General features: G+C 36.4%; 1 protein-coding gene across 1 annotated transcript in view; it reads right to left on the bottom strand.

Moving 5' to 3' along the window:
- ARHGAP24 (Rho GTPase activating protein 24) overlaps window positions 1-11,104 on the bottom strand; it is a 513,936-nt gene extending 502,832 nt beyond the window's left edge. The window contains exon 1 of the mRNA XM_053666367.1: window positions 10,732-11,104. The gene's annotated coding sequence lies outside the window, so the exon portion shown is untranslated. The remainder of the gene's footprint in view (window positions 1-10,731) is intronic.
- Between the last annotated feature and the right edge of the window lie 14,245 nt (window positions 11,105-25,349).

Genomic DNA, 25,349 nt, shown 5'->3' with positions numbered 1-25,349 from the left:
ACACCAGTTGTCATTTAAGAATAGATATTGCTTGCATTTGTGTTACTGAAACAGCAGAAAGGATACACTTCCCTTCTGATTTTCCAATGACTATTAAAAAATGGAGTTAAAACTCTATCATTTAACTTCATTAGTTAGTTTCCCAATGGGGATATTGTTGGTATTTGGGTAGGGAAAATTCTTTGTATCAAGGGACTGTCACACACATTGCAAGACATATGGCATTCTTGACCCCTCCTGGGCACTAAATGCCAGTAGCTTCACCCAGTCATCATTATGACCAAAGCATCCTCACCAATTTCCAAAGGTCCATTCATGCCTCCCAACCCACAACTGATGAAAACTAGCCCACTGGCACATTAGAGTGGTCAAGGAAAGGCCCAGCTAAACTTTATTATGTAATAGCTGCAGCTTCCAGATCCTCATTCCTCTCTAAAGTCCATTTTCTGGACTTCAACATCCATTTTCTGAGCCCTATCAATGCATACACATAGTCCGTTCTTAATCAAAATTGCCCAACAGGAATACATTTAGCAACAGAGACCTTTTCAAGGCTGGAACAATTTTAGAAAGTATTCACTCCAACCTCCTCATTTTACAGGTAAGGAGATTGAAGTCCAGAAAAGCTATGTGATCTCCTAAGTTCACAGAAGCTAATTAATGAAAGTCTCCAGAAGGAGACTCAGAGCACACACCCTCCCACTTGTCTTCTCCAACCATAGAACACAAAGTAGAGAAGGATCTTTCAAAACATCTCTCAAGCTACTGTTTAAACATGAAATTATACCCATGGTGAGCCAGCAGGTAGACTTTCTTACCTTGAAACTTCTTTTCCTGACACTTTTGTCCTGAAAAATATTTTCACATACCACTAAAGAAAGTTAATATATACTTATTAAAAATCTGCTTCTTAAAAATCCAAGTGAATGTTATTTTAAATGGAATAGAAAGTTCTCAAGTCTTCTCTAGTGAATCTGGATGCTATGTTTTCAAAGAGGATAATTTTTATTGTTTTATTGAATTTATTGGAGTGACATCGCTTAATAAAATTATATCGGTTTCAGGTGTACAATTCTATACTCCATCATCTGTATATTGTATTGTGTGTTCATTACCCCAAGTCAAGTCTTCATCCATCAACATTTATCTCCCTTCACCTTTTTCACCTAGCTCCCCAACCTCCACCCTCCTTGGGCAGCTGTCAGTTTATTCCTGTATCTATGAGTTTGTTTCTATTTTTATTGTTAGTTTATTGTGTTCATCAGATCTGACCTATAAGTGAAATCATATGGTACTTGTCTTTCTCTGACTGGCTTATTTCACTTAGCATAATGTTCTCCAGGTCCATCAAAGAAGATATTTTTGTCTTAGAGTAATACACCCTCCAATAAAAAAAAAAACTAAATACAAAGTAAATTACATTAAAAGCAATAATGAACAAAGGCTGGTCAATACAATATTAACTTTCCTCTTTTTAAAGTAATGGTATACAACCAATAAATATCCTAAACACATTCTCTGTTTTCTCTATGGGGGAAAATAACCAGTATAAAAATTTATCTCACTTCTATTTTTACCAAAATATTTTTACCATCAATATTAGTTTCCCATTAATAAGAATGTTAAAATCATCTTGTCTTCATGTGCTTTCCAAAATAAATATCTGAATTAGTGAAATACTGGGTGCAGTATTTTTTATGAGTTCTTAATGTGATATCTAATTTTACAGCTGTCCAGGCATCTGGACTATTATCATTAAAATGTTTCAAACTGAACACAACTTAGATATTCAAGGCTCAGGGCCACTCATAAAAACCATTAAGTTTTCATCTTGTAGTTCTCAAAAAAAGTGCAGGGTCCAACGGCCCAGTGTCCTTCTACATTTAAACAAATTGCTGTCTGGGGGCCTGACCCACCTGCACTGTGAGCAGGTGGCACAGAAAACCAGGGGAAGCAACTACACAAAAGCAAAGTTACACAGCACAGGGCAGCACCCTGTGGAGAATGAAAGCTTTCATCAGCAGAATACGTCTTATATTTTAACCACCTGCAAGTAATTTAATATACCCCTACCTAATTTTTCCCAATTTCCAAATGCCACTTTTGAATATGTAATTGCCCTTAATCATCTGGAGGCCTTGTTAAAACACAACTGGCTGGGCCCTGGCAGGCTCGGTAATTTGCCAAACAAGTTTCCAGGTGAATATAATGCTCCTGGTTCTGGGGCAATACTTTGAAAACTGTTACTTTAGAGAATCTTTTAAAGTATTTTTTGACAGCAATCAATAATCAGAAGTACATTTTTCATTTTTACTCAGTGTGTGAGATGTACACACAGCACAGAAATAGAAATTAAAACATGAAACCACTCTTACTTTTACCATGTGTAATGAATGCTGACTGCTTTCTATTCTGTTTCACCCTGGTTTATTTCTCCTCACTGAAGAAGAAATCCTGATCATGAACCACTGCTCTGATTTTGTGACTACAGCTTGAAAATGATGCTCAGGACTCCCATGTTCATCATTTAATTTAATAATAATAACTGTTGAAACATATTAATACTTATCAAGTATTAGGTGTATTAGGTATAAGGGTATGAGGTGCTAGATACCCTTCTAGTATCTTTATATGCATTGCTCACTTCATAAGTTAAAAACCCATAATGACACTATGAAGTAGGTACTATTAAATGACCATTTTCACAGAGAGGAAATCTGTGGTTTAAGATTAATGAAACTTTCCCAAAGTCATGTTTGTGCATATCTGAGCCAGCTGGAACATAGGTCTTGCTCCAGAAATTAATAGTAAAGATTGCTCCCTTGAAGTGAGATATTTTAGTTTTGAATCCCCAAATCTACTATTTAGTGGTATGTGGTTTTGGTAAATTATTAAGACTGTCCAAGTTCCAGTTTTCTCATCTCTAAAAACAGGGAATACAATAGAACCTACTCATGTGGGAGCTGTGAGGATTAAGGGAGATAACCTGACAAGTGCTCGGCATAACTAGCACATCCTAAGTAAGGCTTTAATAATTGTTATTTATTATTAGGCAGGGACTGAACTCTTAACTCCCACATCACCCACTGCCTCCCTTCTCTTGGCTTCTAGTTTCCGGTGCTATCTCTGGATTTGACTTTTCTGCTTCCTTGGCTTCTGCTTCCTTGCCTTCTAACATTTGTTATCCTATGACAGAGCCTTTGCCCTTCTCTCATTCATCCCCCTCTTGCCACTCTGTGTGCTGTGCAGGAGTTCTTAGAACTCCACAGCCAGATCGTTCCTTATGGCCTCCACCTGTCTCTAGGCACCAATGACCAAGGCTCCCCCATTGAACCTGCCAATGTGAACCTAACACCATAGATACATATATTATTCCATGAAGAAAGTGTGAGTTGTTACCAAAGAAATTAAGCTTCTAATCAGCCTTCTATACAGAAGGCTGAAGCTTTCTGTATACCCCATACATAGATACATTTATATAAAATCATCAACATTGACCTTGACTATTTCACAATAACAAATCATAATGAGATACAAAAATCAAAATGGAACTCTAAAAGTGATACTTACATAACTAAAGCCTAGAATTGTGAAATTAAGTGCAACAAGATAAAAACAAGTTCTTGAATTCCCTGGCTCCTCTTTCCTTGCTGGAAGTTCCTTAATATGAGAAATTCCCAGATATAAAACCAGATATTCCCAACATAATGAAACAATAAAATATGACTTTCAAGAATGGTGAATTCTCTTCTCTGGGTATCTGGACGAACAAGAGTATGATGCACTCCAACAATTCCTGTGATAAATGTTCTGCCTTGAGAAACACTGGCTTGGAAATCTCTTTCCCTATAGCTTGTCCCTTTTTTTAAATTTAAATTTTATTTATTTTTAGAGAAAGAGGAAGAGAGAGAGAAAGAAGGAGGGAAACATTGATGTGAGAGAGAAACATCAATCAGTTGCCCCTTGAACATGCCCCAACCAGGGACCAAACCCACACCCCAGGCATGTGACATGGCCAGGAATCAAACCAGTGGCCTTTCACTTCGCAGAATGATGCCCAATCAATTGAGCCACATCAGTCAGGGATGCTTGTTTCATTGCTGTGTGCCTGGTGAGCACTGCCACCACTAACCCAAATTTTCTCCACTCTTCAGTTGCTGTCTCCAACAAAATGATTGTGTCCTTCTACCTTTCAGTTTTTCCAAGTTGGGTCTCTAGTTCTTAGACCTTGAACTACCCATCCTCTTCTCATTCCTCTACTCCCACCTGTTACTCACAGTGTTCCTGGGGCACATGCCCACATGTGTGGGAATTTAGTAATAGGGACAGATCACAAAAGCCCCATGGACCATGCCTCGGGTCAAGCTGATCATTCTAGATTCATTCAGTTACTGGTTGGTAGTAGCAGGAGTCTCTCTTTTCATACAAGAACCTTGAGAGGAATAACCTGTCCCAGGGGCCTGAACTCATCAGCACAAGCATGCTGTCACCTAAAAGAGCCATAAAAGAGCTCTCAGGCCAGGTCGTGGAGATTAAGTTGAGTCTGGGGTCTGTACCCATGTAGCACACAGATTATAATTCTACAATCAACAGCTGAAGAGTAAAAGCACTGAGAGGCAGGCCACATAGTAAAAATGGCAGACTATTTGGTTTCAGGCAGACCGGATTTTAACTCTCAACTCCATAGTGCTTACTAACTACATAACCTGGGGTAAGCATCTTTATCTCTCTGAGCCTAAACATTCATATAGAATAGATATAATAACATCTGAATTACATACAATATAGTTTACTTGTACAACTACTAATTACTTCTAATTACATCTGGAATTAGCAGTAACATGAAAAATACCTTGTAGAGAGCTTGGTACTTAGTAGGTAGTTAATTCATTAGAGCAGTGATTTTCAACTTTTTTCATCTCATGGCACAGATATACCAATTACTAAAATTCTGCAGCACACCAAAAAATATATATTCTATTTGCCAAGCCAAAAAAATGAAAAGGTATAATTCTGATTAATTCATACTGATGGCTATTGTTGTATAGGATGTTGTCACTTATTTGACAATCTAAGGAAAAAGAAATCCATGCCCCTGACTAAATGGTAGGCATTGCATGCTTCAAAAATTCTTATGGACCATCAGTTGAAAATTGCTGTATTAGAGTGATTATTAACATTATGAGAATCTATGAAACTCAAAGACAGAAAATTTTCAGGACAAAAATAAGGTTCTCCCCTCCCCAACCCTGCAAAATTTGAAAAATTACCTTATTTTTCTGAAGACTCAATTTGACAAGCAGAAAACAGCTCTAACTGCAGATCCATAAGTCTCAATGTATTAATAGATTTCATTTGTAAGGAAAAGAATGCCTTTTTCTTGTTTCTCAGAGATATTCTTAACATCACACTTCCATACATTTGTGATACATACAGGGTCCAGCACAAATAACACCCCTTTTTCATTACAAAATCTTTTACTACAAAATCATAAGCATGTAATTCTGTAACATAACAATATCACACTCAAGCATACCATATGACATTTTCAATGGAATGTTCTAATTAAAACTATAAATTATTATATCCATCTTATTAACCTACTAACCATACTCAAGCAAGTGTTACTTCTGCTGGATCCTGTACATTGAAAAGAACTCACATGTTTGGTGTAATAATAATTTTAAAGTAAACGTGATTTTTCTTCTAAGATTTTAAGATAGGTAACATTTGGAGCAAGGCCTTTTTATCCATCAGGGAGTATAAAAACTGTACCTAGAATGTTGCAAGGAACCACACACACACACACACACACAAAACCACAAATGATTTGGAAAAATTATTGTCTCTAAAATACTAGCCTGAAACTACAAAATAGAAATTTCTAAATATTTAACTAAAAGTCTAAAGTGAGTTAAAAGAATACAGAATGAAGGTGATTTAACCTATTTCCATAACAGATTGGAGCTAATGTATTTCAAAGGCATAGGTGTGATATGTGCATTAAAATAAAGTGGAAAGGAAACAATCAGGTCAGAAAACCTTGACTGGGGCAACTGAGCATCAAGTTTAGTTCAGCTTCTTGGATGACAAGCCAGAAATGAGGAAATAGTGATTTCTAAGTCTCTTTTTCCTTCTAAAAAAAGAAACAACATTAGTTCATCAGAAGAGACACACTTTTTAAAGCAGTAAAAGCAAAGATGAATTAATGTATATCATTATATAAGAAATAATGAAATACACAAAAAGTACCAACAGGTGTTCCATGAAGACCATCTCTTTTATATTGGCTTTCAGTTAAAACACACAAAAAAGTGTGATTTTAAAGTATAGTGTAATGAAGATAATGTAACACAAAGGTGTTGTAATATATTTAGGGTAGTTAAATTTATGATCATGTAATTTGATAAAAATAGAGAGTGTGGAAGATTTAGAAAACTGAATAGACTCTTAAATATCAATGTTTGTTCTTCCAGTCTTCTCAAAAATATTATATTGGAGCAACTTGAGCTTAAGATACCCGACTAGTGCTTGAAACACAAGTAGTATATCTTCTTAACTGAAAAAAAAATATCCACATGCTAAAGAGTGAATGCGCAAGTGACAAAGGTATCGCTGCTCTGAAAATGAAATGAGTCTTTGTATTTTGGCTCAAATTAAGTGCAATCCCCTTCTACATCTACATCTAACTGTAGAAAAAACTAGTTTTTTCTTTTAATAAAGAAATTTTGGATTTGCCTAAATGAGATGAAAATCAGTGTAAGAATCAGTAATATGAAAGAAGGTACCCCTCTGAATTTTTTCCTCTGCATCCACCTCCACATTCTCCTTTAATTATATCCAGTTTACCTCAAGCACTAGCACTCAAAGTAATTACTAAATACCCAAAATTAGTATTTCTGTTTTGTTTCATTATTATACACTCCATAAGTAACAGAATCTCCAAATTTAACTCTGTTACCAGCCCTCACAGCCAAATTCAGGACCTCCCACTGGAATTTGATAGATTACAGATTTCATAATATAATATAAAAATGATTGTGGAACATTTGTTCTTATTATAACTGTTTCTACTATCTTTAAGCTGAAGTATATTTTATGATTTCCAGAAGATAAAGATGATCACAGAGTAGTTTGTTGTTATGTTTTGCTTTTGCTTTATAACTGCAAAGCACAGTATTTCATCTGTTATAGTAATTAAATAGGCATATTAGAAATTAAATAGGCAGATTAGTCTTCTAATTGAATTAGGTTTTGTGGCACTGTTATTTTTTGGAAAATAAACTGTGAGTCCAAATACAAACTTTTCAAATGGACTGTTGGGAAATATCTATCTGCATAAAGTAGAATCCACTAGTGTTTTATTCATCCATGACTTTGCTTGCTCATTTATTAAGGAAAAATTAACAGGTGTCTACTATGTATTTTAGACACTGAGCTGGAAAGTAGGCTACAGGTGGGGCCCCCTAGGTTAGTGGAAGATGCATACAAATTATCATTCAAAGCGTATTCAAACACCATGGAAACAGACAAGATGGAATGATTAATTCTTTCTGCATGAAATTGGGTAAGTTCTACAAAAAGAAGTTCCACTTGAAATGGACCACCAAGAATAAGAGGGACTTTCCCAGAAGAGGGAATTCCAGGAAAATGAATATCTGTGAGCGAGAAATCAAAAGTGTCATCAGTGAGGGGCCCTTGGTAGGAAGAGAAAGCTAAAAAGAAAGGGCTTTGAAGAACTTTTTGTTATAACATTAAAGAGTTTAGAGATAATATAGTTCATTGGGATCCACCAAAGGTTTTAGAACTAGAACAACAGACTTACACAACTGTACCTACATTTTATAAAGATTAATAGAAGCAATGCCACAGTAGTATAAAGATAATAAAAATACATGTACTAGAAAAATAATAAAAAATAAGTTACATGTACAAAATAACCTCCAAAAACTGTATATTCTTTGACTGTTCATCACAATAACCACTCTACTTCTAAAGGTGCCTCAAAAACTATCATAATCTTGTAAAGTTTGAGTTCATGTGGCAAAGATAAATGAGTTACCATTGTAAGATTCAATGAGACGCCAACTCTTCACATGAAAAGCATTAACTTTATGCTGAGTTGACTATTTATAATTTTATTTTTAAATACCTTTCTCTATTTGGGAGAAATCGTAATCCTTTTGCCATGAATTTAAGAGCAAACCGGCATTTTTTAAATTTTAACTCTCTTCTGCTTTTCTTCCCAGTGCAGAGTGAATGCTTCATGTTCTTATCATCAACCTCCTTCACAACCTTGTGTAATTAACTGGGTGTTTGTCCCTTCTACCGGGATCAAAAATGAAACTCTATCCACCTCTTCCATCTTGTTTTCCCAAAGCACACCTTTATCAAAAATTGAAACATGACAGAAAGAAGGAATCAGCATTACTTAAACTCAACTCATGAAAAAAAAAAAAAACAAACCTTCATCTTGGTCCAGAAAATACTGCAGAATAACTACGGGTAACTAAGATGGCATTATAGCAAACACTAAGAACAGACACCAAATGGCATGGCCTGGAATTTGCAGCAGCACCAACTGCTTTGAGCCCTGAGAAGCTAACCTGGGGACTAATAGAGCCAGAAAGAAAGCACACTTCACTTTGTGGGCCAGCAGGTCACAGCCAAATGACTTGGGGTGCTGTCGGTAAACATCAGGTAGGCTCTTGGCCAAGACAGCAAAGTAATCAGAATCAAACCACTCAGCACATTCCTCACTCTTCCTGCCCCTCCTCTCACTTCCCTCAACTCCTACCCTTCACCTGGTCAGTCCAAGATCACATGGTGAATAAAATGGTGCATGGATGAAAATCTTCAGAGCTTTGGCCATTACTATCCCAAACAAAAGCTAAAAGTCTTTCACTGGAGATTTCAGCCAAGAACACTCTTCACTTTAACACTTAATCTCTCCTCTTGTCTAGAAAGATATATTGCTATTTGTTCTGCAGTGAATTGTTTTTTCTTGAGAACTTAATTGTTCCCCACTTACTTTCAGGTTTGTATTTTCAAAATGGTTCAAATTCACAACATATCCCACAATCGAAGGAACATTACCGAGAAGCCACCCCCTCTCAAATCCAAACCCCTGAGATTAAGTAATAAAACCAAATAATATAGTTGAAAGCCAAGGACAGACTGAATTTCAACAGTCTTTCACATGTAGAAAGAATTAAAAATTTTCTTCTTTTATCATGCTACTTGTGTAGTCCTTACTCATACCTCAAACTAAATTCCAGATTGAAAAAACTCAAGTCTATCCCCTTCTGTCCACTTAAAGATCTTCCACCAAGATCTTCTTCTCTGAGAAGTTCGAAGACATTGTTTATTAAGTTTTGTCAATACCTAGGTTCTCCAAAATGTTTATGGTAAATTCTCTGACACTCAGAAATGACTCTAACAAGAAAAAATTTCTACATTTGCTACCTGAAAGTCAGGCCCTGCATTATTGGGCTGTCTCATAAGTTCAAACACCCCCAGAGAAGAGGAAGTATTAAGGAATTTAAAAGGGAGAGATTGTAACAGGTTTTGTGTGGCTTTCTACTTATTTTCTGGACTTTTCTAATATAGTAAATCTCTGTGTTTTGTGTTTTATAATATCCAGTTTAATGCAACCATCATTCTTGCCCTCGTGGGCTGGTTTTGCATTCCAATGACAGTCAAGGGATCAATTGTTTTTAATCCACCTGATCATCTTCTCAGTAATTGGATAAACCTCTTAACTTTACAGTAAATATCCCTGGATTCCGATTAATTTGTTTTACTTAGTAGACAAAGCAACACACATTATTTCACTTATGGAAAAGCAAACTCTTTACAATTTTTATATTTCAAATACCCAGCATGATTTATTTATTTCCTCTTTTTAGAAGGAGATAAAATAATGATGTCTTATTAGGTTTTTAAAAAGTGACAGAATAAACTAATACTTGAAAACATAATGATGGAAAGAGTACTTGGAGATGATCTTTTAATTCAAGTGAATTAAAATAGATTACAAGGGAGACCGATCTCACCATTACCCGTTGGTACTGAAAAACTAAGGAATCCAGAGTAGCATGACTTCCCCTCCTATTTGGGGACTTCTAAAACAAACCAGTCTGAAGTATCTTTTTTAATGAGAATACGTTAAGGTATTTGTCCTCAAGAGAGGATAGATACTTCCTTAAAAGTTACTGTTTTCAAAATCAAAACAAACCCTTTTGGGTGAGTTAAAATTCATCAAAGATTACCTAATGCTTTTGTGTCTGCAATTAAAGTATTTATTATTAAAACCTACCTCTGTATGTCTGTTATCTAGGGAAACTAACATAAAACACTAACGGAAACAAGCAGGGAGGAAAGGGAGGCTGGACTGCAAGAGAGGGCACTAAATTACATAAAAAGGTGTTTTTAAAAGTAATTTCATCTATTTAAAAACAAACTACCAGCTTGTGCCGTTTTTATCCTTTTAAAAATAATTTTAAAAGGAGCATTGTTTCCCATCAGACACGCGCGCGCGCGCGCGCACAAACACACACTCACACTGACACACTGCACCAGCACAGGATTCCTGCGATCCCTACTCTCCCCCAGTGCAGTCCCCTCCTTTGTCGTGAGCAGCCGTGTCTTTAGCCCCCTCGGTGCCGGCAAAGCCACATCCCACACTCCCGCAGTGGCCCAGGAGCACACCCCCGTGGCGGCGTCACCTACCCTGCTCCGAGCGCACCGCAGACTTGGGACAGTCGGAAGGAAAGGCTCCCAGGCCAGCAGAACGAAAAGAAAAGAGATAAAGAGGGTGGGAAGGCTCCTTTACTTCCCACTACAAGGGGAAGTGTTGCGCCCCATGCACTTCGTTGCTCTGCAGCTGTGGTTTCGGAGGAAATTCTCGGCAGCCGAAAGAGCTGCAGCTGGGGTGGAAAGTTGTGGTGCTTTCCCCCTCAGCCGCCTGCGCCTTGATCCTCTGCTGTCCCGGCCGCAGCCTTGACAGCTCCCAGGGCCTCCGGGACCCTCTGGAGCCCTGCCGGTTTCCACCCAGAGCTGGCCTGAGTTTGCCACATGCACTTAAGAAATCCTAGCAGTTGCGCAAAGAGGAGTCCCAGAAGTTAGAAAGAGTGATTGTGTGTGAATGAGTAAATATACAGTACAAGAGGCAGTAACAACTGAGCGGGGCCAACCCTCAGACGCAGCTCAGGGTTTCAAATTTCATTTGGCAACTGGCAGCTTCAGAAGACTTTAGCGACTCCACTGGGGAGGTCGGGAGGAGCCCTGCCCTCGCCCAACGCCTCACTGCTCTGTTATCTCGTCAGAAGTGACACAGCCCGGAGACTGGCCGGGTATGACCACTCAGAGACAGCCCGCATTGGTCCCTCCGCAGCTGCTGTCACTCACTTCATTTCATGTGTGTCATAGATACGTGGTGAACGCAGAGCTGGGCCTGTGGGGGCTTGTGAGGATGGAAAAATACTGTCTGCTGACCTCTAGGAGCTCAACCTTTCTTTGGCCAAACCCCACATACCGGTTTTACTTGTTTCCCTCAGCTGTACAAAATCTTATTTCTCTATCATAATTACCTGGGTCTTTAAACCTGAATTCCTAGAAATGCTTATTGTATGCCCTCTAGTTAGATCCTTAGAGAAATTCAAAACACAATTACTTCCTTATCATGGTTTTAGAGCTCTCAGCATTACACAATATGAAAGAAAAGAGAATAAGGAAACATTTTCCTGATGCATCCCCATTCCTCTCTTCAAACCATCACCAAAATACTGGTGGTTTAAAACCTCATTTTAAATCTAGATCTTACATTTTTGGTTACCTATTTCAGATTGTTTTAAAAAGCATGGTAAACCTCTCTGCTTTAGATTATTTAGAAATCATCACCAGATTTTTTTAAGACACAACATAACAGTGACCCCATTAGGTATTGCCAGTGATACTGAAGAGCACACATTTAATTTTAGAAACACCAGAAATTAAAGTCTGTGTCGACACAGATGTTTTCTTCTTTCTTTCTTTTATCTCTTTCCCTGGATTCTTGGAGTCTGTCTTCCTGGTGGACTGCCCCGCTTGACCTTTTAAAAATGTGTATGGAATTCCTGGCCAGAAGCAAGGTAGCTTATTTCCTGATTGGTCGGAATAAATGAACTTCATCGACTGATTTGGCCTTAGGTGCTCCAGCAGTTTTCAATGAAAACTGGAAGACAATAAAATTAACCAAAATGAAATCTGCACACTTTTGACACATTCAGAAGCCTTAGGAAAATGAATGTCAATAGGTACGGTTCAAGATAGCGACATTTTCAAAAGATAAGTGTTTAGGGGCTAAGGGAAATAGTCTTAAGAAAACTATGTTGTTTGTTCAACCTTAGCTGCTTGCTCAAGCTTGGGTGGGGGGACCGCACCCACCCCCGGGCAAATGTTCCAGGGAGTTTAGAAGCGATAAGAATTAGTCAAGCAGACAGCTTCTTGGAACATCCGTTAGGGGGGGAAATTTTTACCCCTAGCATGAGCCCCTAGGCCAATGGCTAACCTGAGCACGAGCTGTTCTGGAGCCCTGCCAGCCAATCATCAGCAAGATCACGAGCCCTAGCATAAGCCCCTGAGCCAATAGCTAACTGTCACCTTTTGCTTCTGGAAGTTGCTTGCTTGCTCGCTTCTATAAGAACCCTAGCCTGTAAGCGTTAGGCGCGACTCTCATCTGCAGCCATCTTGGCACTGGTGCATCTGGAGGCACCCCGAGAGTTCGCCCCTGCGCAGGTAAAACTTTGGCCAATAAAGTAACATCTTTGAACCTCTGAAGGTCTCTGTCCATTCTCTCGCGATTTTGGGATGTAACAATAAGGACCCTAGCGTGTCAGTATCCTATTTCAAGATCTAACAATTATTACTACAAGCAATATAGGCTCAACACAATACACAATTGAACTCCGTGGCTACTGGGCAATCCCTAAAGTGAAAGAAAGATTAAGACATACTTCTGTGACACACCCTGGTGTCCAGGGCCTTTTCCCGTCAGGTCTCCTGACTCGCTCTTCACCCCCTTTTCATTTGACACCACTTCATTGACTTGTGTGATGTGAGTGATTATCTTAAACTATATGAAACTAGACTGCACAACTTAAGGATAAAAAGATTGTCAGTTGGGGATTAGGCAGTGGGGAGGTATATCTACCAATACAATCCTCTTCTTGCCCACCTCCCAATGCATCTTCACAGAAAGAGAAGGGCAACTGTATTCCTTTCCTAGAAGCTCATCAGGGATTTAGCAAAGTTCTTTGTTTAGCAAAGAGAATAACCTGCACTAGAAATATTTGGTTGTTCACAGGACTGAGACTATGCTATCTTTCTCTTATTTGCAAACTAATTGGGACTGGAAGACATCCTCACACAGACTGCAGAAACTTTAAAGGAAAAAATAAATTCTTAAAAGACTTGAAAGTTTCTAACCACAGTAGCATCCTGATGAGACTGACACAGATACCAGGGAAGGTGGCACCTATCATTCAGTTCCCAGTGTCTCTGACCAGATATTACCTAGAGCATCGCTTACAGCTGAGTTTTACCAGTCAACTCAATTTTGAGTCAAGGGCATTCTTCAGATGAACTCCACAAAACCCACAAATGATTTTAGGATAAAGGCTAGTTTTCAAAATTCTGAACCATAGACACCCTCAGAAAAAGGTTCTATGAAAAGTCCACATAAAAGGCAGGAAGGGTTTGAGGTGCTTAGATTTATACGGGGGATGTGTGATATCTCCAGGATCAGAGAGGGATTTCAGGGTCCTATAAATAAAATAGGAGGAAGATGAAGAGGATGAGAAAAAGGAGAAGGAGGGTTGAAAAATTATAATGGCCTCATTACACTTGGACGAATTGAGTATCAGCACTGCCGGAGTCAAGGACAGGAAAAATAATCATAGACAATGCCCCTTGGACACTGTTGTTGTCAAGCCACCGTGACTGGAATTTTGTAGAGGACACTCAGCACCAATTGGTGCAATCACTTTGTCTAATGTTTCAAGTAGATGAGTCAAATAGTACTATTATACAAGTATGGATTAAAAATGTGTTCCGATATACTTCATTAATATAAAAATTGCAGTTTTCCACCACATTCCTTGCCAGATTCTGTGAAGACCTTAGCATAGAGTAATGCTTGTCATGTTACCCCTTGTCCACTAATATCAGATACTGCAGCTCTTTAATTATGTTTTCTTTTGGGAAAACATAAATTCCTGAGAGGGCAAAAAACACAGTAACAAAACAGAATAGTCAAGAATTGCCAGAATCCTAACATTTCCCTCGGCTCTCACCAACAATGCTCAATTTGTGTGGGTCTGAAATATGCCAAGATCTGATTTCAGGGTTAAGATAGAAGTCTAAGCTTTAAAGCACCTCTGTTGCGAAATGTCTGGTTTTGGTTTTTTTCGTTTTATTTCCCGATGGAAGTTCCTTTTTAAGAAAGTGCAGTTTTGTCTTCACAAATAAGGTGAAAAGAGATTGAAGGAACTTTGTGCCCACCCTCCCCCAACACTTTGTATCTCATTATTCGAGGAGAGGGGGTGTACTACTGCTATTAACTACTGGGACCATCAGCCTGCTCTACATCTATAAGCCTGTCTCTGTTTTGCTTGTTAATTCAGTTTGTTCATTAGATTTCACATATGGGTGAAATCATATGGTATCTGTCTTTCTCTGACTGGCTTACTTCACTTAGCATAATGTTCTCCAGGCCCATCCATGCTGTGGCAAACATGGGGTGGGGATGGTTAGCGGGTGGAGGGATAGAACCAAAAAGGAAAAACTCACAGACATGGAAAACAGTGTGATGACTGGGGGGGGAGATGGGTAGAGGTGGAAGAGGGTATAATAGGGATACCTGGCAATGAAAAATCATACAATAAAAATAAATAAAAAATTAAAAGAGTGAGACCAAATTAATCCAGCTAAATACCTGATAAAGATAAGAAAACAGGAAACAAGAGAAGGCTTACTATAGCTGTGGACTTCTTCCTGCCTCTATAATTCCTTCAAAGGCCTGGTCTCAGTCAAGATTTTAAAAATGAAGCATATTATGTAGCTGTTTAGATCCTGACTAGAACATAGCATCAACCATCACTATATTCTTATTCTTATTCAACTGATATAGTTTCATGGAAACCAAAGTCACACTTTATCATCCCCTAGACCCCAAGAATAGATGGTATAACAACCACAAATTTCTGATTAAATTTATTTTTGAAAGCATTTGTTGTTTTTTGTCTAATTACAAGATTAATATATGTTCAGTGCATGAAATGAGGAAGCTATTGTATAAAGGAGCATAAGAAGTAATTAAAAATTGACATGTTCTCACCATTTAGAGATATTGTTAATTAAATGAATTCAAGTTAGACATAAATTGAATGTGTTTAATTATTACTTCACCTCTGTATGTGAGTTTTATTTTATTTTTCAATCACAGTTTACATTCAACACTACTTTGTATTAGTTTCAGACATACAGCTTAAAGGCCAGACAATCATATACTTTACATAGTGATCCCCTGATATTTCAGGTACCAAACTGACAACATACATAATTATGACAATATTATTGACTACATTTTCTATGCTGTACTCTACATCCTTGTTACAATTTTGTAACTATCAATAGTACATGTTAATCCCTTTATAGATTTACCTAGTCCTCAAAATACCCTTCTCCCTGAAAATCATCAGTCAGTTTTCTATATCTATCAGTTTGTTTCTAACTTGTTTGTTTATTTTGCTCTTTAGATTTTACATGTATGTAAAATCACATGGAATTTGCCTTTCTTTGACTGACTTATTTAACTTAGCATATATACCCTCTTGGTCTACCCATGCTGTTACAAATGGTAAGAGTTCATCTCTTTAATGGCTGAGTACACTTCCATTGTATATATGTGCCATAACTTTCCTATACATGAACCTGTTAATGGGCACTTGGGTTTTCTCCATATCTTGACCACTGCAATGTACATAGGAGTGCATTTTTTTCAAATGAGTGTTTTGTGTTTCTTTGAATACATACCTAGAATTTGTATTACTTGGTCATGGGGCCTTTTTTTTTTAGGAAACTCCATACTGTTTTCTACACTCGTTTGATTTTTTTAAATTTTATTTATTTATTTTTGGAGCGAGGGGAAGAGATGGAGAAAGAAAGGGAAAGAAACATCAATGAGAGAGTGATATCAATTGGTTGCCTCTTGCACACACCCCAACTGCGGACGAAACCTGCAACCCAGTCCTGCTTTACAGGACAATGCCCAACCAACTGAGCCACAATAGTCAGGGCTGGTGATATTTTGACGATAGCCATTCTGACAGGTGTGAGGTTATACCTCATTGTGGTTTTAATTCGTATTTCTCTGATGTTACTGATGTTAAGTATCTTTTCATATGTCTATTAGTCATCTGTGTGTCCATTTGGGTCCTTTGTCCACTTTTTAATTGGATTTTTTTGGTGTTGAGTTGTACAAGTGTTTTAAAATTTTGGATATTAGCCCCTTATGGGATGTATCATTGGTGAATATCTCCTTTGATTCAGTATGTGGTCTTTTTGTTTTGTTGATGGTTTCTTTTGCTGTGCAAAAAAACCTTTCAGTTCCATGTAGTCCTATTTGTTTATTTTTTTTCTTTCATTTCTCTTGCCTGAGGAGATGTGTCTGAAAAAAACATTGCTATGAGAAATGTCCAAGATTTTACTGCCTATGTTTTCTTCTGGAATTGTTACAATTTTTAGTATAATATTTAAGTCTTTAGTCCATTTTGAGTTTATTCTTGAGTGTGGTGTAAGAAGGTAGTCTAGTTCCATTTTTTTTATGTATCTGTGTAACTTTCCCAAAACCATTTATTGAATAGACTGGTTTTACACAATTGTATGTTCATGCCTCCTTTGTCACACATTAGTGACTATATAGCCATGGATTTATTTCCAGTCTCTCTGTTCTGTTCCATTGATCTATGTGTCCACATTTATGTTAGTACCATGCTGTTTGGATTACTATAGCCTTGTAGTAATAGCTTGATATCAGGTAGTATGGCACCTGTTTGTTCTTTTTTCTCAAGATTTCCATGGCTACTCAGAGCCTTTATGATTTCACACACATTTTTGGTTTTTTGTTCTAGTTCTCTGAAAAATTTCATTGGTATTTCAATTAGAATTGTGTTGAATCTATAGATTGCTTTGAGTAATATCGACATTTTAAATATGATAATCCTTCCTTTTCATGAGCATGGCATATGTTTCCATTTATTTGTATTCTCTTCAAATTCTTTCTTCAGTGTCTCATAATTTTCTATGAACAGTTCTTTTATCTCCTTAATATTTTTATCCCTAGGTATATTTGTGATGCAATTGTAAATGAGATTTTTTGTTTCTCTTTCTGACACTTTATTATTGGTGTACAAAAATGCAATACATACCTAAATATTTATTTTGTATCTTGCTACTTTACTGAATTTATTAATCTATTCTAGAAGCATTTTTTGTTTGGTTTTGTTTTGTTTTTTTTTGGTGGAACCTTCAGGGTTCTCTTCATATAGCATCATGTCATTTGCAAATAATGACAGTTTTTACTTCTTCCTTTCCAATTTAGATGTCTTTTTTTTCTTGTCTAGTTGTTGTGACTAGAACTTCCAATACAATGTTGAATAAGAGAGGTGAAAGTGAGTATCTCCGTCTTCTTCCTAATCTTAAGGGGAACACTGGTAGTTTTTGCTCCTTGTATAGGAAGTTAGCTGTGGGTTTGTCACATATGCCCTTTATTATGTAAAGGTATGTTTGTTCAATCTATTCCCACATTACTATTTTTTTTAATCAGAAATAGACACTAGATTTTGTCCAGTGCTTTTTTTCTGTGTCTATTGATACGATCATATAATTTTAATCCTTCATTTTGTTAATGTGGTATATCACATTAACATCTCAGGAATGAATCCCATGTAATCATGGTGTATGATATTTTAATATATTGCTGAATTCAATGTGCTAATATTTTGCTGAGGATTCTTGCCTTTCTATTCATCAGAAATATTGACCTATAATTTTCTTTCTTTGTAGAGTTTTTATCTGGTTTTGGAATTAGGATAATGCTGACCTTGTAAAACAAACTGGGGAGTCTTCTCTCCTTTTGAATTTTTAAAAATAATTTGGAAAAATAGATGTTACTTCTTCTTTGAGTGTTTGGTAAAATTCATCTGTGAAACCATTTTGTCCAGGACTTTTGTTTTGGGGGAGTTTTTTTTTATTACTACTTTGATTTTGTTGCAATAATCTGTTCAGATTTTCTGAGGCTTTTTTTTTTCAGTTTTGAAATATTGTATGTTTCTAGGAATTTATCCATTTCTTCCCAATTGTCAATTTGTTCATAGTATTTTCTTGTGATCCTTTATATTTCTGTGATGTCAGTTGTTACTTCTCTTTCATTTCTGATTTCATTTGTGTCCTTCCCCTTATCTTCCTGGTGAATCAGATTAAAGGCTTATACATTTTGTCTATCTTTTCAAAGAACAAGCTCTTGGTTTCATTGATCTTTTTTGTCTTTTTAGGAACTAATTTTTTCATTGATTTCTCCTCTGATCTTTATTTCCTTCCTTCTACTCTCTTTAGACTTTGTTAGTTCTTCTTATTCTAGTTACTGTAGATATAAGGTAAAGCTGTTTATTTGTAATTTTTCCCATTCTTGAGGTAGGCCTGTGTTGCTATGAGTTACCCTTTTAGAAAAGTTTCACTGTGTCCCATAGGTTTTGGATTGTTGTGTTCTTACTTGTATTTGTCTCAGGATATTTTTTTTTCATTTTGTTTTATATATTTTTTCCATTACTACTTAGTCCCCTTATACCTTCTTCCCCCAGCAATGGTCACCCTGTTGTCCATGTCCTTAAGTCCTTTTTCATTTTTGCTCAGTCCCTCTATACCCTAACCTCCCCCACCTCACTAGCTGCTATCTGTTCTTCATCTATGAGTCTGTCTCTCTTTTGCTTGCTAGTTCAGCCTGTTCATTAAATTCTACATATGAGTGAAGTCATATGGTATTTGTCTTTCTGTAAATGGCTTATTTTACTCAGCATAGTATTCTCCTGGTACATGAAGGCCACTGCAAAAAGTAAAACTTTCTTCTTTTTATGGCAGAGTAGAATTCCATTGTGTTAATGTCCCATAGTTGTTTTATCCACTTACCTACTAATGGACACTTGGGCTGCTTTCATATCTTGGTGATTTTAAAAACACTGCAATGAACATAGAGGTGCTTATGTTCTTTCAAATTGGTATTTGGGGCTCCTTCAGATATATTCCCACCAGTGGAATCCTTGGGTCAAAAGGAAGATCCATTTTTTTATTTTTTGTGATATTTCCATACTGCTTTCCACAATGGCTACACCAGCCTGCATTCCCACCAACAGTACAAAAGGGTTCTCCTTTCTCCACATCCTCACCAGCACTTGTTGTTTGTTGATTTACTGATGATAGTCATTCTGACAGGTGTGAGATGATATCTCACTTTGGTTTTAATTTGCATTTCTTTTGATGATTAGTGACATCGAGCATCTTTTCATATGTCTATTGGCCATCTTTATGTCCTCTTCAGGAAAGTGACTATTCTGGTCCTTTGCCAATTTTTAAAATTGGGATGTCTGTTTTTTTGGTGTTGAGTTTCACACTTTATACATTTTAAATATTAATTTCTTATCAGATGTATCAGAGAATATATTCTCCTTTTCTGTGGTTTGTCTTTTTATTTTGTTGCAAATTTCCTTTGCTGTGTAAGAACTTTTTAGTTTGCTGAAGTTCTATTTGTTTGTTTTTTTCTTTTGTTTCCCTTGCCCGAGGAGATATATCCAGTGTAAAATTTTTACAAGCAATGTCCAAGATTTTGTTGCCTATATTTTCTATGATTTTTATGGTTTCATATCTAACATTTAAGTCTTTGATCCATTTTTAATTTACTCTTGTGCATGGTGTAAGAAGGTGATCTAGTTTCATTTTTCTGTGTATATCTGGCTAATTATCCCAATACCATTTATTGAATAAGCTATCTTTAAACCACAGTATGGGCTTGCTTCCTCTGTCAAATATTAATTGATTTTAAAGGTGTGGGTTTATTTCTGAGATCTCTCTTCTATTCCACTGATTTGTGTGTCTGTTTTTATGTCAGTACCAGGCTGTTTTGATTACTATGTCCTTAAAGTATAGTTTGATATTGGGTAGCAGAGTTCCTCCAACTTTGTTTTTTTTTCCCCTCAGGTTTGCTGTTCCTATGTAGGGCCTTTTGTAGTTCCACATAAATTTTTGAAATATTTGTTCTAGTTCTGTGAAATACATAGTTGAAATCTTAATAGAAATTGTGTCGAATATATAAATTGTTTTGGATAATATGAACATTTTAATGGTGTTAATTCTTCCTATCCATGAAGATGGTATATGCTTCCACTTATTTTTATCTTCTATTTCTTTCTTCAGTGTCTTATAATTTCCTGAGTACAGGTCTTTTATATTTATGGTTAGGTTTATTCCTAGATATTTTATCCTTTTTGTAGCAATTGTGAATGGGATTGTTTTTTGTTTTTTATTTTTCGAGAGAGGGGAAGGGAAGGAGAAAGAGTGGGAGAGAAATATCAATGTATGGTTGCCTCTCATGCATCCCCTGCTGGGAACTGGCCTGCAACCCAGGCATGTGCCCTGACTGGGAATTGAACCTCGATACTCTGGTTCGCAGGCCCGCGCTCAATCCACTGAGCTATGCCAGCCAGTGGGATTGTTTTCTTAATTTCCCTTTCTGTTAGTTGGTCATTGGCATATAAAAATGCAACTTATTTCCGAATATTAATTTTGTATCCTGCTAATTTGCTGAATTCATTTACTTGTTCTAATAGTTTCTTGGTGGAATCTTTGGGGTTCTCTGTGTACAGTATCATATCATCAGCAAATAAAGACAGTTTTACTTCTTTCTTTTGAATTTGGATGTCTTTTATTTCTTCTTTTTGTCTGATTGCTGTGTCTAGGACTTCCAGTACTGTGTTGAATAAGAGAGGTGAAAGTGAACATCCCTATCTTATTCCCAATCTTAAGGAGAACATGTATTTTTTTGCCTGTTGCACATGACACTGGCAGTGGGTTTCTCATGTATGGCCTTTATTATGTTTAGGTGTGTTCCCTCGATTCCCACTTTGCTGAGAGTTTCAATCATAAATGGGCATGGATTTTATCAAAAATTTTTTCTGCATCTATTGTCATAAATATGTGGTTTTATTCTTCATTTTGTTTATGTGGTAAATCACATTTTTTGATTTGCAAATGTTGTACCATCCTTGCATTCCAGGAATAAATATCACTTGATCATGGTGTACGATATTTTTGATGCATTTCTGTATTCAATTTGCAATATCTTTTGAGGATTTTAGCATCTGTGTTCACTATTAGTATTGGACTATAATTTTCTTTCTTTGTAGTGTGTCTTTATCTGGTTTTGAAATGGGAGCCTTCATTCCTTTTGAATTTTACAAAATAGTTTGAGAAGATGAGGTGTAAATTCATCTTGGAATGTTTGGTAAGATTGACCTGTGAAGCCAGGTCCAGAACTTTAGTTTGTTGGGCTTTTGAAAAATTACTGCTTCAATTTCATTAGGTGTAACCTGTCTATTCAGATTCTCTGACTCTTTCAGGACATCTGTTGATTACTTCCTTGATCTTACAGTTATCTCATTTATAGTTTAGTAACATGTTATTTAGCCTCCATGTGTTTGTTCACTTTTTTTCTTGTTAGAGATGTCTAGTTTCATATCTTTGTGTTCAGAGGAGATACTTGATATGATTTCAATCTTCTTAATGTTACTGATATTTCTTTTGGGGCTATCCTAAAAATATTCTATATGCACTTGAAAAGAATGTATATCCTGCTGCTTTGGGCTGAAATGCTCTAAAAATATCAATTATGTCCTTCCAGTGTGTCATTTAAGCCTACTGTTTGTGTTGATTTTCTGTCTGAAAGATCTCTCCATTAATGTCAATGGGTTGTTAAAGGTCTCTAGTATGATTGTATTATTACCTATCTCTCCCTTTATGTCCATCAATATTTGCTGTATATATTTAGTTGAGTCTATGTTGACTGCATATAAAATATTTACAAGGGTTATATCCTCTCATTGAGTTGACCCTTTTATCATTACATAATATCCTTCTTTTTGTCTTCTTATAGCCCTTCTTTCAAGGTCTATTTTGTCTGATATAAGAATTAGTACCTCGTCTTTTTTAAAGTTTTATTTTCTTTTTCTTTTCTATAATTTATTACTCTTAATTTATTTTTAATTAATTTTTATTGCTATTCAAGTATGGTTGTCTCCATTTTTCACCCCACCATGTCCCACTGCCCCATCCATCCTCACCTCCTACCCTCAAACCTATTCCATTTGGCTTTGCCCATGTGTCCTTTATACATGTTCCTTGATGGCGCTTCCCCTATTTTCCCCCATTATCCCTCTCCCCACCACTCCTGGTTACTGTCAATTTGTTCTTTATTTCAATGGTTCTGGTTATATTTTACTTGCTTGTTTACTTTGTTGATTAGGTTCCACTTATAGGCGAGATCATATTTTATTTGTCTTTCACTGTTTGGCTTATTTCACTTAGCATAATGTTCTCCAGTTCCATCCACGCTGCTGCTAAGGGTAGGATTTCCTTCTTCTCTCTGCTGTGTAGTATTTCGTTGTGTAAATGTACCATAGTTTTTTATTACTCATTTACTGGTGGGCATTTACATTGCTGGCAGCACTTGGCTATTGTAAATTGTGCTGTTATGAACATTGGAGTGCATAGGTTTTTTTGTTTTATGGTTCAGGACTCTTAGGGCATAATCCCAGCAGTGATATTGCTGGGTCAAAACACAGTTCCATTTTTAGTTTTTTGAGGAAATTTCATATTGTTTTTCACAGTGGCTGTACCAGTCTGCATTCCCACCAACAGTGCCTAGGGTTCCCTTTTCTCCACGTCCTCTCCAACCCTTGTTTGTTGATTTGTTTATGATGGTCATTCTCACTGGTGTGAAGTAGTATCTCATTGTGGTTTTAATTTGCATCTCTCTGATGCTAGTGATGCTGAGCATCCATTCATATGTCTCCAGGCCCTCCATATGTCCTTAGAGAAATATCTATTCAGGTTCTTTGCCCATTTTTAATTGGGGCTTTGTCTTCCTGGAGTGGAGTTGTGTGAGTTCTTTGTATATTTTGGAGATAAAACCTGTGTCAGATGTATCACTGGCAAATTTATCTTACCATATGGTTGACTCCTTTTTCATTTTGCTGACATTTTCTATAGCCATGTAGAAGCTTTTTATTTTGATGAAGTCCCATTTGTGTATTTATGTCCCTTCCTCTAGGGAATATATCGGTGAAAATATTACTGCATGAAATATTTGATATTTTTCTGCTTATGTGATCCTCTAGGACTTTTAGGATGTTGTGACATATTGAATCTTTTATCCATCTTGATTTTATTTTTTTCTGTGTGGTGTAAGTTGGTGATTAAGTTTCACTTTTTTGCATAAGCTGTCCATATCGCCCAACACCATTTCTCAAAGAGGCTATTTTTACTCCATTTTATGCTTCTGACCCCTGTATCGAATATAATTGACCATAGAGACTTGGGTTTATTTCTGGGCTCTCTATTCTGTTCCATTGGGTCTATGTATCTGTTCTTGTGGAAGTACGATACTGTTTTGATTACAGTGGCCTTATAATATAGTTTAACATCAGGTATTGTGATTGCTTCTACTTTGTTCTTCTTTCTCAAAATTGCTGTAGCTATTCAGGGTTGTTCATATTCCCTATAAATTTTTCAAATGTATTTTTTATAACTGTGAAATATATCATTGATATTTTAATAGAGATTGTATTGAATCTATAAATTGCTTTGGGTAATATGGAGATTTTGATGATGTTGATTCTTCCAATCCATGAACACATTATCTGCTTTTATTTATTTGTGTCTTATTTCTTCAGTGTTGTCTAATTTTCTGAATACAGGTCTTTTACCTCCCCAGTAAAGTTTACTCTTAGGTACTTTATTACTCTTGTTGCTGTAGCAAGTGGGATTTTTTTTCTGATTTCTGATTCTCATATTTTGTTGTCAGTATATAAAAATGCCTTCTATTTCTGAATATGGCTTTTGAATCCTGTTCTTTTGCCAAATTCATTAATTAAGTCCAGTAGTGTTTTCTATGTACACTATCATGTCATCTGCACTAGGGTTAGACACATTTTCTATGTACACTATCATGTCATCTGCAAATAATGACAGTTTTGCTTCCTCCTTTTCAATTTGGATGCCTTTTATTTCTTTTTCTTGTATGATCACTGTGGCTAGGACAACCAATACTATATTGAGTAGAAGTGGTAAAAGCAGACATCCTTGTCTTGTTCCTGATCTTAGTGGGAAAGCTTTTAGTTCTTGTCCATTAAGTATGATGTTGGCTATATGCTTCTCGTATATGCTTTTTATTCTGTTGAGGTATGTCCCCTCTAATCCGATTTTTCTGAGTGTTTTTATCATAAATGGGTGCTGCACCTAATCAAATGCTTTTCCCCCATCTACTGATATTATCATGTGATTTTTGTCTTTTGTTTATATGATGTATAAAATTTATTGATTCGCAAATATCATACCATCCTTGCATCCCTGGGGTGAATCCCACTTGATCATGGTGTAGATCTTTTTAATGTATTGCTGAATGTGGTTTGTTAATATTTTGTTGAGGATTTTAGAATCTATGTTCATCAGTAATATTGGCTCGAAGTTTTCTTTCTTCATTGTGTCTTTATCTTATTTGAGGAATAGAATGATGCTGGCTTCATAAACAGAGTTTGGAGTCTTCCATATTCTTGGATTTTTTTGAATAGTCTATGAAGGATAGGAGTTAGCTCCTCCTTAAATGTTTTGTAGAATTCTCCTGTGAAACCATCAGGTCCAGGGCTTTTATATGCCATGAGTTTTTTTTTTATTACTACTTTGATTTCATCAGCTGTTATTGGTCTATTCAGGCTTTCTGCTTCTTCTTCACTGAGTTTTAGAAGATTACATTTTTCTAGAAATTTCTCCATATCACCGTGGTTTTCAAATTTCTTGGCATATATTTGTTTATAATAATTTCTTACAATCCTTTGTATTTCTGTGGTATCAGATGTAATCTCTCCTATTTCATTTCTGATTTTATTTCCTTGGGCCCTCTCTCTTTTTTTCTTCGTGAGTCTACTTAAAGGTTGGTTGATTTTGTTTATTTTTTGTCAAAGAACAAGCTCCTGAATTTATTGATT

Source organism: Artibeus jamaicensis, unplaced genomic scaffold (assembly GCF_021234435.1).
Source record: "Artibeus jamaicensis isolate MK-2021 breed Jamaican fruit bat unplaced genomic scaffold, CSHL_Jam_final contig_452, whole genome shotgun sequence".
Taxonomy (NCBI): Eukaryota; Metazoa; Chordata; class Mammalia; order Chiroptera; family Phyllostomidae; genus Artibeus; species Artibeus jamaicensis.
This window is presented reverse-complemented; position numbering and strand designations above follow the sequence as displayed.